General features: G+C 42.6%; 2 long non-coding RNA genes across 2 annotated transcripts; both read left to right on the top strand.

The window, feature by feature from the left end:
• Positions 1 to 2,536: 2,536 nt before the first annotated feature.
• Positions 2,537 to 3,151, top strand: LOC111949071. The gene is made up of 2 exons (XR_002875100.1): positions 2,537 to 2,828; positions 3,111 to 3,151. It is a non-coding gene; the product is annotated as an uncharacterized LOC111949071 (long non-coding RNA).
• Positions 3,152 to 4,215: 1,064 nt separating this feature from the next.
• On the top strand, positions 4,216 to 5,501 carry LOC105356107. The gene is made up of 6 exons (XR_002875115.1): positions 4,216 to 4,307; positions 4,403 to 4,464; positions 4,595 to 4,644; positions 4,726 to 4,777; positions 4,982 to 5,022; positions 5,099 to 5,501. It is a non-coding gene; the product is annotated as an uncharacterized LOC105356107 (long non-coding RNA).
• The last annotated feature ends 7,496 nt before the right edge of the window (positions 5,502 to 12,997 follow it).

Raw genomic sequence — 12,997 nt, forward strand, 5'->3', positions numbered from 1 at the left:
AGATCCCGGAGAAAACCCACGCATGCACGGGGAGAACATGCAAACTCCACACAGAAAGGTCCCCCATTGATGTTGTGTTTTTCATGTCCCCCAGCCGGGACTTGAACCGGGGGCCTTCCTGCTGTGAGGCAAGAGCGCTAACCACTGCGCCACCGTTATTATTAAATTAGTGATAAAAGCATTTAAAAATCAGACTACAGTAATAAATTATTGGGGGAAAAAATCATTAAAAATGACACACGAAAATCAAACATAGCTTTTATTCAACAGAGTTTAAAAAATATCTACAGAATGACATTATCTTAAAACTGTAGTCCCAAGAAAGAAAGTGACTTTAATAAACTCACTTTTTAAATTAAGGTGTTTTTTATTCAACATCACAAATGTCTTCAATTAGTCGGTGGCTCTGTTTAAAGATGGACATCAGACTCTGTGGAGTTTAGTTTGTACCACACTGAACATTTGAGTACAGAAAGAGAAACATTAGATTAGATTAGATTAGATTAGATTAGATTAGATTAGATTAGATTAGATTAGATTAGATTGGATTAGATTAGATTAGATTAGATTAGAAAACCTGTTGCGCACTAAATAAGTATTTACCCATTTACCAAAATCATAGTTTTGTTTCTGTCTGTATAAAAACACTCTTTCCAATGTTTTTTTATGCAAAGGGAAGAACATGTTTAGAACATTTCCTTGAAAATTTGGTAAAATAAACAAATTCAGCAAACACACAGAACAAAGCAGGAACTGCAGATCTGATATACGGAAACTCTGAGCTACTGCTTCCCAGCTTTCTCAAATTTTAAATAAAGTTGGTAGTTCTCTTTCTCTGTTTTTGTTGTTGTTGTTGTTTTCTGTTTTGTACGTATTCAAAATAAAAATAAAAATTTCCTTTAACTTTCTGTTGTTTGGAATGGATTGAGTAATACAAATTTTTTGGAATATCAGCAACTGAAATCTGTAATGAGTGCAAGGTTTAATCTGAGTGAGTCAGATAAACTTGACACTCTATGACACAGTGAATGCATTTCCCAAACTAACATACAAAATTCTATCGAAAATATATATATTTATAAGTAACACTGGAAACCAAGTTACATTGTCATAAAAGAAGTGGGAATCAGACTTGGGTTTTGATAAAGACCACTCTTTTTTGGTCACAGATTTGCTCTAACACTTTTAGACTAACCAAAAGTCCTAATCTGCAGCTGATTCAGTTTAAAACTCTTCATAGGACGGGACAAAGGATATTCTAGATGGGTCCTAGAGAATGACACCTCTGGGTTTTATAACAGCAATACCCCAGATAACCATCTGCACACACAGTGGCTTTGCACATCAGTCTCATGGTTTTGGCAAATGGTGTGTGTAGACCTGTCAACCTGGTATGACATTCCTGTCACAGCTTCTCCATCTCTCTGTGTACTTGGTCATATGAGTGCCGTCAGTATAGAGGAAAGATTGAAATCCGTCATCTTTACTGCTCTTTGCACAGCTAAAAAAACTGAGTTAATTGGAAGAGTAAAAACAGCATCAGTTCTAATCAATACCAGAACTTACCTTTGGATCATGTCAGCTTGGAGTTAACATCAACAGTGAACAAAAACGATATAAAAGAACTTTAGTCCCTCTGGTCCCCTGTAATTAGCACCAGCACCTAGTTGGGGGTAGGTGGCCAATGTGCTTCTCTCCGGGGTCTGTTTGTGGGGGTGTGGTGGTCTCGTCTGGGTCCGGACTCCAGGGATTCCCAGCATGTGTTCATTATCCCTTGTGCTATATTAGATGACCCCCCCCACCCCCCCACCCTTCCATTGACGTGTTCTCCCTACCATGACAAAGGTGGATAAAGGTGGAAAGATTTCATGTAATCCATGGACACCAGTGAAGATCACAAATCATTGAAGAAAAAAGGTTCAGAGCACTGTCTAGTGCGGGGGTCGGCAACCCCCGGCTCAGGAGCCGCATGCGGCTCTTTAGCGCTGCCCTAGTGGCTCCCTGGAGCATTTTCAAAAATGTATGTGAACGTAAAAAAATGGGGGAGAGAAATATATTTTATTTTAATATGGTTTCCGTAGGAGGAAAAACAAGATACGAACATTCTTAACGTTTTCCAATACTGTAAGAATGTGTAGAATAAATATTGTAAGCAAGCACGTCACTTGCAACGGTAGAAACAGGAGCCAAGCTGTCAACATGTTGACTGCCAAACAATTGGCTGCACTGGACAACTATACGTGTCCCATTCACCGCATGACTCTGAACAGTCTCAGAGAGAAGGAGGCAGAAAGAGAAGCTGAGGGCGCAATCTCCTTTCCGGTCTGACAAGCCCAATTGTTTTGAACACACACCACACTGAACATTGCACAAGGGTCATCAACCTCTCCCCCTCCCACACTCATGGTGCAACATAAAGAAACAACATAACAGGAAGAATAAACTAAGGTGGAACAACAAAACTGCCATATGAAAAGAAATATGGGCAAACAGAAACGCTCCTGCTGAGCCCTAATTAGATCAAGTAAGCCCTGGCTGCAGCCTGCAGAATTGCTCAACGTCGTGGAATGCTGGAACGCCGAGGAATGTGAACACGCTATGGAATGTTAACCCCGCCCACGTTGAGCCCGTGCAGTTGATTCCCCTTCGTCAGTGCAGTTGTGATTGCAGGAAAGGGGAAGAATCCGTGGAGCAAATTTTGTGTCATTGTGAATTGTATGAGGAAGAAAGACGACAGCCAAAGAAGAGAGTACGGTTGATAGAGGGTGCACTGCTGAGTTTGAAGAAGTTCTTTGGAGGGGAGGAACACACGCATCAACAAAGATACGGTAAGTTAATGAAAAGAAAACTGTTGTTGTGATTATTGCTCGCTTTTCCACCACAATTATTCAGTTCCACTGCAGATGAGGCTGTTATTTCATATTTTCAAATGTATTGTGCTTTTTTTTTCCTGCCGTTCTTACGTGGTTCAGGTTAATTACACAAAGCTAGTTTAGTTAGCTTAGCTTGCGCCGTGGCTCTTCTCTGGAAGTTTCTGGCAAGCTATTTGTGTCTTCCAATGTCGGTAAAACTTTGTTTATTTCACCTGTATTATTTCTGTCTTTATATAGGGACACGTTACAGTTTTAGTGGACGATGACAAACCAACGCCGAAAAAAAACAACAACGTTCCATTGACCATTTTGCTGAAACAAGAAGGATGCAGAGCCTGCTGTGGCCCTCCACATGACATGGGAACCCATTCGTCCATGAAACACAAAGGTACATCTAGGCTGTGTCCGAATTCTCACCCTAATCACTAAAAACTTTAGTGTGGGACTATGTATATGTGACAAGGCAGAACACAGGACTGGACTCAGATGCAGAGCTTAAGGATTTAATTTCTTGAATCAAGAGAGAAGCTAGCTTTGGCAGGTGAAAGCACATGACAAACAGGCACAGGACAAAGGGAAACACAGGCTATAAATACATGAGGAGGGGAGGCACAGGTGGGAATGATCAGGGATGATGAGGCAGACACAGGTGTGGGGAGCAGACACAGCAGGAAGGGGAAGGTCTGGAACGAGAGGTAGGTTAGACTTTCAAAACAAAACAGGAAACCCCACACGAGACAACAGGAAACTTGACGAGACATGACAATATGTACTGCCCTGGATTTTAACATGATTTTATAACATAAATTATACCATGCACTGGGTGAAAACTCTATTCTGACTGGCTGCTGTGTGTGCATTAAAAAGTGAAAACAAGAATTAAGGACTTAAAAACTGGTTAATATTTATTTCTTTTGTAAGTGACCATGTTATATAAAGATAACATTCATAAATGTCACATGGATTCTAGATATTAACATGGACTTTTTGAATTTCAGTACGCTCTGTACATTGTCATTCATTCATTCATTCATCTTAACCGTTTATTCACTTTCGGGGTCACGGGGTTGCCGGAGCCTATCCCGGCCACTTGGGCGTAGGCAAGGGATGCCCTGGACTGGTCGCCAGTCTGTCGCAGGGTGGAATATCCTCAATCACACATCCATTCACTCTCACACTCACACCTATGGACAATTTAGAGTTGCCAATCAACCTATGAAGCATGTTTTTGGACGGTGGGAGGAAACCGGAGATCCCGGAGAAAACCCACGCATGCACGGGGAGAACATGCAAACTCCACACAGAAAGGTCCCCCATTGATGTTGTGTTTTTCATGTCCCCCAGCTGGGGGATCAAGCTGGTGAGGCAAGAGCGCTAACCACTGCGCCACCGTGCAGCCCTGTACATTGTCACTGGGACTAAATGTGATTCCAGGTGTGAGTAAATTCTGGTCAGTTTGTGTTGAGTGAATTCAAGACACTTTTGGGTTGTGGATCAAAATGACCTACTGTGTATTTATTTCTCCAAAGGAAAACATGCAGCAAATTAGGAGATGGTGGTGTCTTCACCTAATAACGAACTTTCCAATGCCGTAAGTGCTCTTTATATGATCCTACTTTTAAAATATTTATTTTATTATTACATATTTTACTGAAAACCATGTGGATTGACCTTCTATTAACATTTTGATGGTGAACATTCATTTTGATTGATTCACCAAGGTCTGAAGAAGCAAGAATGCAGCCAGAAAAAGGAGGAGCAGAAACTCCAGGTGAGAAGAGCTCATTTAATGAATGAGGCACATATTGAAACTCTTCTTTAAAACTGTTGTTAATCCCTCTGCCACTTTCAGGATGAAGAAGATGCTTCACTGAAAAAGATGCATTCTGAATCCATCTCAGAAGGTACTATTGAAGCTAGAGCTGTTGTATACATACAGACATAGTTTTTCTCTGCATGCTTTCAGTCTCTGATAGATTATTTAGGTGACCTGAGATGCCCCTTCAAATATAATAGAATATTGTATTTATTATAAAAGTTTGGGAGATGGGATGTCCAGGATCTTTTTTTAGTGTAATCTTTTCATTTTCATTCTATTCTCTTTGTAGGGGAAGGTGACATGAAGACCAGCAGTGGGACAGGAAGGAATGTATGGATCCTTCTGAACTCACCGTTTGTTGCCATCTCCAGTATATACTCTAAGTATGACCTTTTTTTCTGTGCAGGAAGAAGATGCTTTACTACACAGCACCATTGAGGCAGCCACATGGTGCAATTGTGCAGTCCTTTAAAGGAAGATGTTCCCTGCCTGATGTTCTGGGGGTGGATGAAGGAGAACAGAAGGAGATTCTTAAAGAGCTCCAAAACTGCTCCCTCATGAGTGAAGATGAGAGATTGGTGGAACTGAGGGAGCTTTTCGTCTTTTCATTTCAGTTTTTCAGTGACTGTGAAGCATTTTGTACAGAAATTATGGACAATCAAAACTTAAAGGTGTATGTATGTTTTGAGGAACAGTAAATCGCAGTGTCTGCTGTTTTTGTTTTTTCCATGTTTTTTTTGTCTATATTTGTATATGTATGATGCTCTATGACTGTAGCATTACATTCATTCATCTTCTATTCCGTTTAATTCCTTTTGGGGTCACGGGGCTGCTGGAGCCTATCCCTGCCACATGCTGGTGAAGGCGGGGACATCCTGGACAGCTCGCCAGCCTGTCGCAGGACCACAATCACACACCCACACACTCTCATATCACACCTATCGACACTTTAGAGTGACCAGTTTACCTATGAAGCATGTTTTTGGACGCTGGAAGGAAGGCCCGGAGAAAACCCACACATGCACGTCTAGCATGAGGTCAGGGGTTCTACTTTCCATGTTTAACCCACCTGAGACTACACACTCCTTGAGTTGTGTGAGACTGAGCATAAATACACAAGTTATTACACAATATCTGTGGAACCTGGGTGTGATGAATTATATATTTATATTGTGATATAATTTTACATATAACAATAAACCATTGATCAATAAATTACAGATACAGTTATACTTTATTTCCAAGAGACTTTAGGATATAACTACTGTTACAGTCAGCAGCTTTGCTCAGTCTGCCCTTTTCTCCTGTAGCCATATAGAAAAGGGAGCTTTTTCCTAAAGAAAATTCTTAAAACACGATTGTACATATTATAAAGGCGGTTAATTAGTTAATGCATTTATTTACGTACGTTCAAACACACAAACGGTGGAAATTCACGTCGGCCACTTGTAATGCATGCAGAAACGATCCACGTTGCTCCATAATTCCCCACACATATTTTAAGGATAAAAGTCGGCCACACATACTTTCTCCGGGTCCGTGAGGCCAGACAAAATTTATTAACTCCCTAATACATGCACATGCAAACTTGTAAAAGGCATGAGAAGACAGCAATCACGGTATCTTCTTCTTCTTTCTCTTTCGGCTTTTCCCATCAGGGGTCGCCACAGCGAATCATCCTTTTCCACCTCACTCTATCATGAACATCTTCTACCCTAACGTTAGCCAACTTCATGTCCTCTGTTAAGACATCCATATATCTCCTCTTTGGCCGTCCTCTTGTCCTCCGGCCAGGCAGCTCCATCTCCAACATCCTTCTACCAATATATCCACTATCCCTCCTCTGAACATGTCCAAACCATCTCAGTCTGGCTTCTCTGACTTTGTCGCTAACACAGGCAACATGAGCCGTCCCTCTGATGTACTCGTTCCTTATCCTGTCTAACCTGGTCACTCCTAAGGAGAACCTCAACATCTTCATCTCTGCTACCTCCATCTCAGCCTCTTGTCTCTGTCTCACTGCTACCGTCTCTAACCCATAGAGCAGAGCTGGTCTCACCACTGTCTTGTACACCTTTCCTTTGAGTCTTGCTGGCACTCTTCTGTCACACAACACTCCTGACACTTTCCTCCAACCGCTCCAACCTGCCTGCACTCGCCTCTTCACCTCTTTTCCACAATCCCCATCACACTGAACTGTTGACCCCAAGTACTTAAACTCCTGCACCTTCTTCACCTCAGTCCCCTGTAACCTAACGCTTCTACCTTGATCCCTCTCGTTCAGACACATGTATTCTGTCTTACTACGACTGACCTTCATACCTCTTCTTTCCAGAGCAAACCTCCACCTCTCTAGCTGTTCCTCCACCTGCTCTCTGCTCTCCCTGCAAATTACAATGTCATCCGCAAACATCATTGTCCAGGGAGATTCCTGTCTTACCTCGTCTGTCAGCCTGTCCATCAGCATAGCAAACAAAAAAGGACTCAAAGCTGATCCTTGGTGTAGTCCCACCTCCACCTTGAACTCCTCTGTCTGACCTAAAGCACATCTCACCACCGTCATACTTCTCTCATACATGTCCTGAACTACTCTGACATACTTCTCTGCCACTCCAGACGACCTCATACAGTACCACAGCTCCTCCCTCGGCACCCTGTCATACGCCTTCTCTAAATCTACGAACACACAATGCAGCTCCTTCTGACCTTCTCTGTACTTTTCCATCAACATTCTCAAAGCAAAAATGGCATCAGTGGTGCTCTTACGGGGCATGAAACCATACTGCTGCTCACAGATCTCCACCTTCTTCCTAAGCCTGGCTTCCACTACTCTTTCCCACAACTTCATTGTGTGGCTCATCAACTTTATTCCTCTATAGTTGCTGCAGTTCTGCATGTCACCCTTGTTTTTAAAGATCGGAACCAGAACGCTTCTCCTCCATTCCTCAGGCATCTTCTCACTCTCTAAAATCCTATTGAACAACCTCGTTAGAAATTCCACTGCTGTCTCTCCTAAGCACTTCCATACCTCCACAGGTACGTCATCAGGACCAACGGCCTTTCCGCTCTTCATCCTTTTCAGAGCCTTCCTAACCTCATCCTTTCCAATCTCTGCTACTTCCTGCTCCACAACAACCACATCTTCCTCCCTTCTTTCCCTGTCATTTTCCTCGTTCATCAGCTCCTCAAAATACTCCTTCCATCTTTTCTGTACACTCTCTTGGGTTGTTAGCACCTTTCCATCTCTGTCCTTAATCACCCTTATCTGTTGCACGTCCTTCCCATCTCTGTCTCTCTGTCTGGCTAGCCTGTACAAGTCCTTCTCTCCTTCCTTTGTGTCTAACCTGTCATAAAGCTCATCGTAAGCTTTCTGTTTGGCCTTTGCCACCTCTCTCTTCACTCTACGCTGCGCTTCCTTGAACTCCTGTCTACCTTCCTCAGTCCTTTCTACATCCCACTTCCTTTTAGCCAACCTCTTCCTCTGGACGCATTCCTGTACTTCCTCATTCCACCACCAAGTGTCTTTACCGTCTTTCCTCTTTCCAGATGACACACCTAGCACCTTCCTACCTGTTTCCCTGATAATCTCTGCTGTAGTTTCCCAGTCATCTGGAAGCTCATCCTGACCACCCAGGACCTGCCTCAACTTCTGCCTAAATTCCTCACAAGTTTCTTCATTCTGTAGCTTCCACCACTTGGTCTTCTTTTCTGTTTTCCATCTCTTCTTCTTCCTGACCTCCAGAGTCATCTTACACACCACCATGCGGTGCTGTCTGGCTACACTCTCTCCTACCACCACTTTGCAGTCATTAACCTCTCTCAAATGACCTCGTCTACATAGGATGTAGTCCACCTGAGTACTCCTACCTCCACTTCTGTATGTCACTCTATGTTCCTCTCTCTTCTGGAAGTAAGTGTTGACTACAGCCATTTCCATCCTCTTCGCAAAGTCCACCACCATCTGTCCCTCCAGATTCCTTTCCTTCACACCAAACCTGCCCATCACCTCCTCATCACCTCTGTTGCCCTCACCAACATGCCCATTAAAGTCTGCTCCAATAACAACTCTCTCTCCTCTGGGAAAACTCTCTATGACCTCATCCAACTCACTCCAGAATCTCTCCTTCACTTCTAACTCACAGCCAACCTGTGGCGCATACCCACTGACTACATTCACCATCACCCCTTCAATTTCTAACTTTAGGCTCATCATCCTGTCTGAGACTCTTTTCACCTCTAGAACACTGTTTACAAACTCCCCCTTCAGAATCACTCCTACCCCGTTTCTCTTCCTATCAACACCATGATAGAAAAGTTTGTATCCTCCTCCAATACTACGTGCCTTGCTGCCCTTCCACCTTGTCTCCTGCACACACAGTACATCTACCTTCCTTCTCTCCATCATGTCTGCCAGCTCTCTGCCTTTCCCTGTCATTGTGCCAACGTTAAGAGTCCCTATTCTCAAACCTATGTTCCTGCCTTTTCCCTTCTCTCTCTGGCAACGGACCCTTCTGCCTCCCCTCTTTCTTCGACCAACAGTAGTCAAATTTCCACCGACACCCTGTAGGTTAACAGCATCGGTGGCGGTCGTTGTTAACCCGGGCCTCGACCGATCCGGTATGTCTAAAGTGTTGTGGGTGATTCGCATGGTTATTTTGGCAATTTTTACGCCGGATGCCCTTCCTGACGCAACCCTCTCTATTTATCCGGGCTTGGGACCGGCACAGAAGTTACTGGCTTGCAACCCCTGTGGCTAGATTACAGCAATCACGGTATAAATTCCCTAATTTAATTAAATATAGTTTTTTATTTAGCGCAAATTCGAACTACAGACGTCTCAATGGGCTTCGTACCGGAAATTGTAAGGTAAACATACAATCAAAAAGGGATCATGAATACATAGAATGCATTAGGATTATACTAAACTTAAACAAAACAGACTAAACTAAACTGATTTTCCTGCCCCTTAGACTCCCCCTTCACGGTAAGGAAAAACTCCTTAAAAACCGGTAGGTGGCAATATGGCACATGGAAACTTGTAAAATGCAAAGAAGAAGACGGGCTCAATGTGGGCAGGGTTAACATTCCACAGCGTGTTCACATTCCACAGCGTTTCAGCATTCCACGATGTTGAGCAATTCTGCAGGCTGCAGCCAGGAGTAGTTGATTAGATCAGGAGAACGCATCCCAGAATCCCCTGCTGCTAACATACCTAAAATGCACATGACCGCCACTACAATATCAAATTTCAACATTTCTGTCAACGAAGATTTGCGTCATAGCCTGCGACACACGTTTCTACCAGCAGGGCTTTTTTTTTTTTTTTTACTTTTAGCGGACCGCTAGGCAGGTGGACTGATGGAAATCGAACCACCGTCAGTTCCGTGCATTGCTTGATGAAGTTGAAAGGAAATATTCTGATCTCCTGCTACACAACAAAGTCTGATGGCTGTCCAGGGGTGACGTTTTGCGTCACTTTGTCGTCTGTTTCGAAAATGTGAAAACATTCCTGTAAAGCAAAGACCTGAACTACCCGCAACTGGAAAATACTGAGTGGCTCGAAAAGCTGCACTTTTTGGTGGATATGACTGTGACAAGCCACCTAAACGAGCTGAATGAAAGTCTCCAGGCGCCGCAAATGCTTGAAGCAGTTCTGTCATTCGAGCACAAGCTGACTGTTGCCAGAGATGTACAGAGAAAGAAGAGGATGCTGCTGTGTTTTACCCTTGCACTGACTTGCTTGACATTTGCACAGAAATCAAACTTAACTGTATTAATTTGATTTTATATACTTTACCTTTTCAAAAGGCTGCTGCTGTTTTCTTTTTTATAAACGCAGGCTGCATTTTATTGCAATCTGTTTAGTTCCCAGAGGGCACGTCGTCACGCACGTTCCATTTTGTTGTTTTTGTTCGAATCGGAAAAATCGGATTTCTTTATTACATTTCTTTAATTTTATGAAAGCAATGAAACATAATTCATTGATATTGTAATGAAGTTAAACTTGCACAACAGAGCAGTCACGTGACGCGTCGTTCTCCACAGAATGCACTGCAGGGCAAATAAACATTTGATCGTTAATAATGTTCATTATGTATTTGTAGCAACTTAGTCATTTTGATAGTAGGCTAATATAGATACATATTGCATGTGTTGCCTTCATTATAAGGCTTAAATAGGGCTTTTAATATTTTGCGGCTCCAGACATATTTGTTTTTTGTTTTTTTCGTCCAATTTGACTCTTTCAACATTTTGGGTTGCTGACCCCTGGTCTAGTGGGTCTAGATGACCCAACTCCCAATGTTAAAGTGACTAAGATAGCACAATGGTTACAAGGGCTACCCCGCTTAGATGAAAGATTGGTGTTCCAACAGTCTCTGGACTCCCCAAGGGGTTAATTCTGGAGAGATGTTGGGTTGGAGTGGGACAGTTTGTGCTAAATCCAAGCTGTTTGGGTCAATGTGGGTCTATATTTGGTGGAGCTGCGTGTGAAGATCACAGTGAACTACTTGAGTGGTTCTGCTCTTTTCAGACATCAAACATTATTCATCAGTTGTCTGAAGTGTAATGAGAAGATGACAAGCTTGGGGGATATATAGATTAGATATGGAAGCATTTAACAAATGACAAAACAAAATACCAAAACCATGCTCTTCTTTTTTTGAAAAGGTAATTGTTCATCTTGATAAAAAGATGTGTGGTTCTATGCATCCTCCATTCCTGCAGGTGTCACAGTCTCTCACCTTTGTCTGTTTTCTCCGGTCTCAGGCAAGTTGCATTGTGGGTAGTAGAAGCTTCCTGCAGTTGCTTAAACAGGAATTAACGTGCCAAACAGCCCAAACAATGAGCTGAAACCAGAACAGCAATCAGAGCGAACTTCCAGCTCGTCATGGCATGTTTGATGATTTCCAAGAAAATATATTTAACACAACAACAAAATCCCCCTCTCACCCTTTGGTGGGTGGTTTCTCACCCAACCTCAGGTCCTCTACCAGAGGCCTGGAAGCTTGAGGGTCCTGCAGTATCTTAGCTGTTCCTAGCACTGCGCTTTTCTGGAGTGAGAGGTCTGAGGTCTTTCCAGGTGTCTGTTGTAGCCACTCCTCCAGCTTGGGGGTTACTGCCCCGAGTGCTCCAATTACCACTGGCACCTTCACTTTCCAGGCTTTCTCCAGTTCTTCTCTCTTCCCTGTCACTCATAACTGAGAGCTCTGTGTTACACGCTCTCCCACTAGCTTACAGCCACTCACATCCCTGACCTAACGTTATCGTTGTAACAAAAACAGTGGAGCAATATTGGAGCTATCCAGCAGTACAGTTTTAAGATAGATTGCAGCTCAGAAGAGGAAAACAAAGACGTTAATGGATCTATTTGTCAGCTAGTGAATGCATCAGAATGGAGTGGAGCAGGGAGCTGGTGGCTTGTCGATTGTAGCTTCTACGTCTCATTCGATTTTTATTTTTTTCAAATGGCCCTTTTTGAATACAGTAAACCCTTGTTTTTCGCGGGGGTTACGTTCCAAATAGAACCCGTGATAGGCAAAATCCGTGAAGTAAAAACCTTTGTTTTTTCTTACAAATTATATACAATTAAATACTCTATTATACATTGAAAAGAAAGAACAGACCATTTTACAGGCTCAAGCATTTGTTTCACAAATAAAAGTACTTTTGGAAACGTTTTTTTAACAAATATCTTCTGTACTGTACTGTCAAATAATAATTTTAATTAATCTTAATCATCAATGTGAACAGAAGGCTTCAAATCGCGGAGATTAGCCCCGCCCACCGCGACCCGAGTAATTGGATTAAACGGGAGAAAATGTAAAATGATTATGAAAAAATACAAATTACAGTGGGACAAATAGTGACTCAGGTGTACTTCACTGCTCTTCAGACTGAACTGATGCATCCTGACTCCTCTCTGCAGTTTTCTTCTTCTGAAGCCCGCGGTGCAGCTGTGTTTGTTCGGGAGAAGAACATAGTGATTGAAAGCTGTTGTCGCTTTTTTTTTTCTATGGGTTTTAGAGAAACTCGAAAAAAAAACTGAACGATTTGCACGTACATAATGTTAATTTGGCAAGCTGTTTTACGTACGTGTACATATTAAACTGCAACGTTATTGACGCACAGGTAGAGAAGAAGCGAAGTGACTTTTGAACCAATCAGAATGCAGAACACAATGCACGATGCAAATCCGTGAAGTAGCGAAACCGTGAAAAGTAAACCGCGTTATAGCAAGGGATCACTGTATCTGCAATGATTTGAATGAAGAAATGCACAGAAATGCAAGTATGATCTTAATTTT

The sequence above is a fragment of the Oryzias latipes genome, chromosome 17 (genome assembly GCF_002234675.1).
Source record: "Oryzias latipes chromosome 17, ASM223467v1".
Classification (NCBI taxonomy): Eukaryota; Metazoa; Chordata; class Actinopteri; order Beloniformes; family Adrianichthyidae; genus Oryzias; species Oryzias latipes.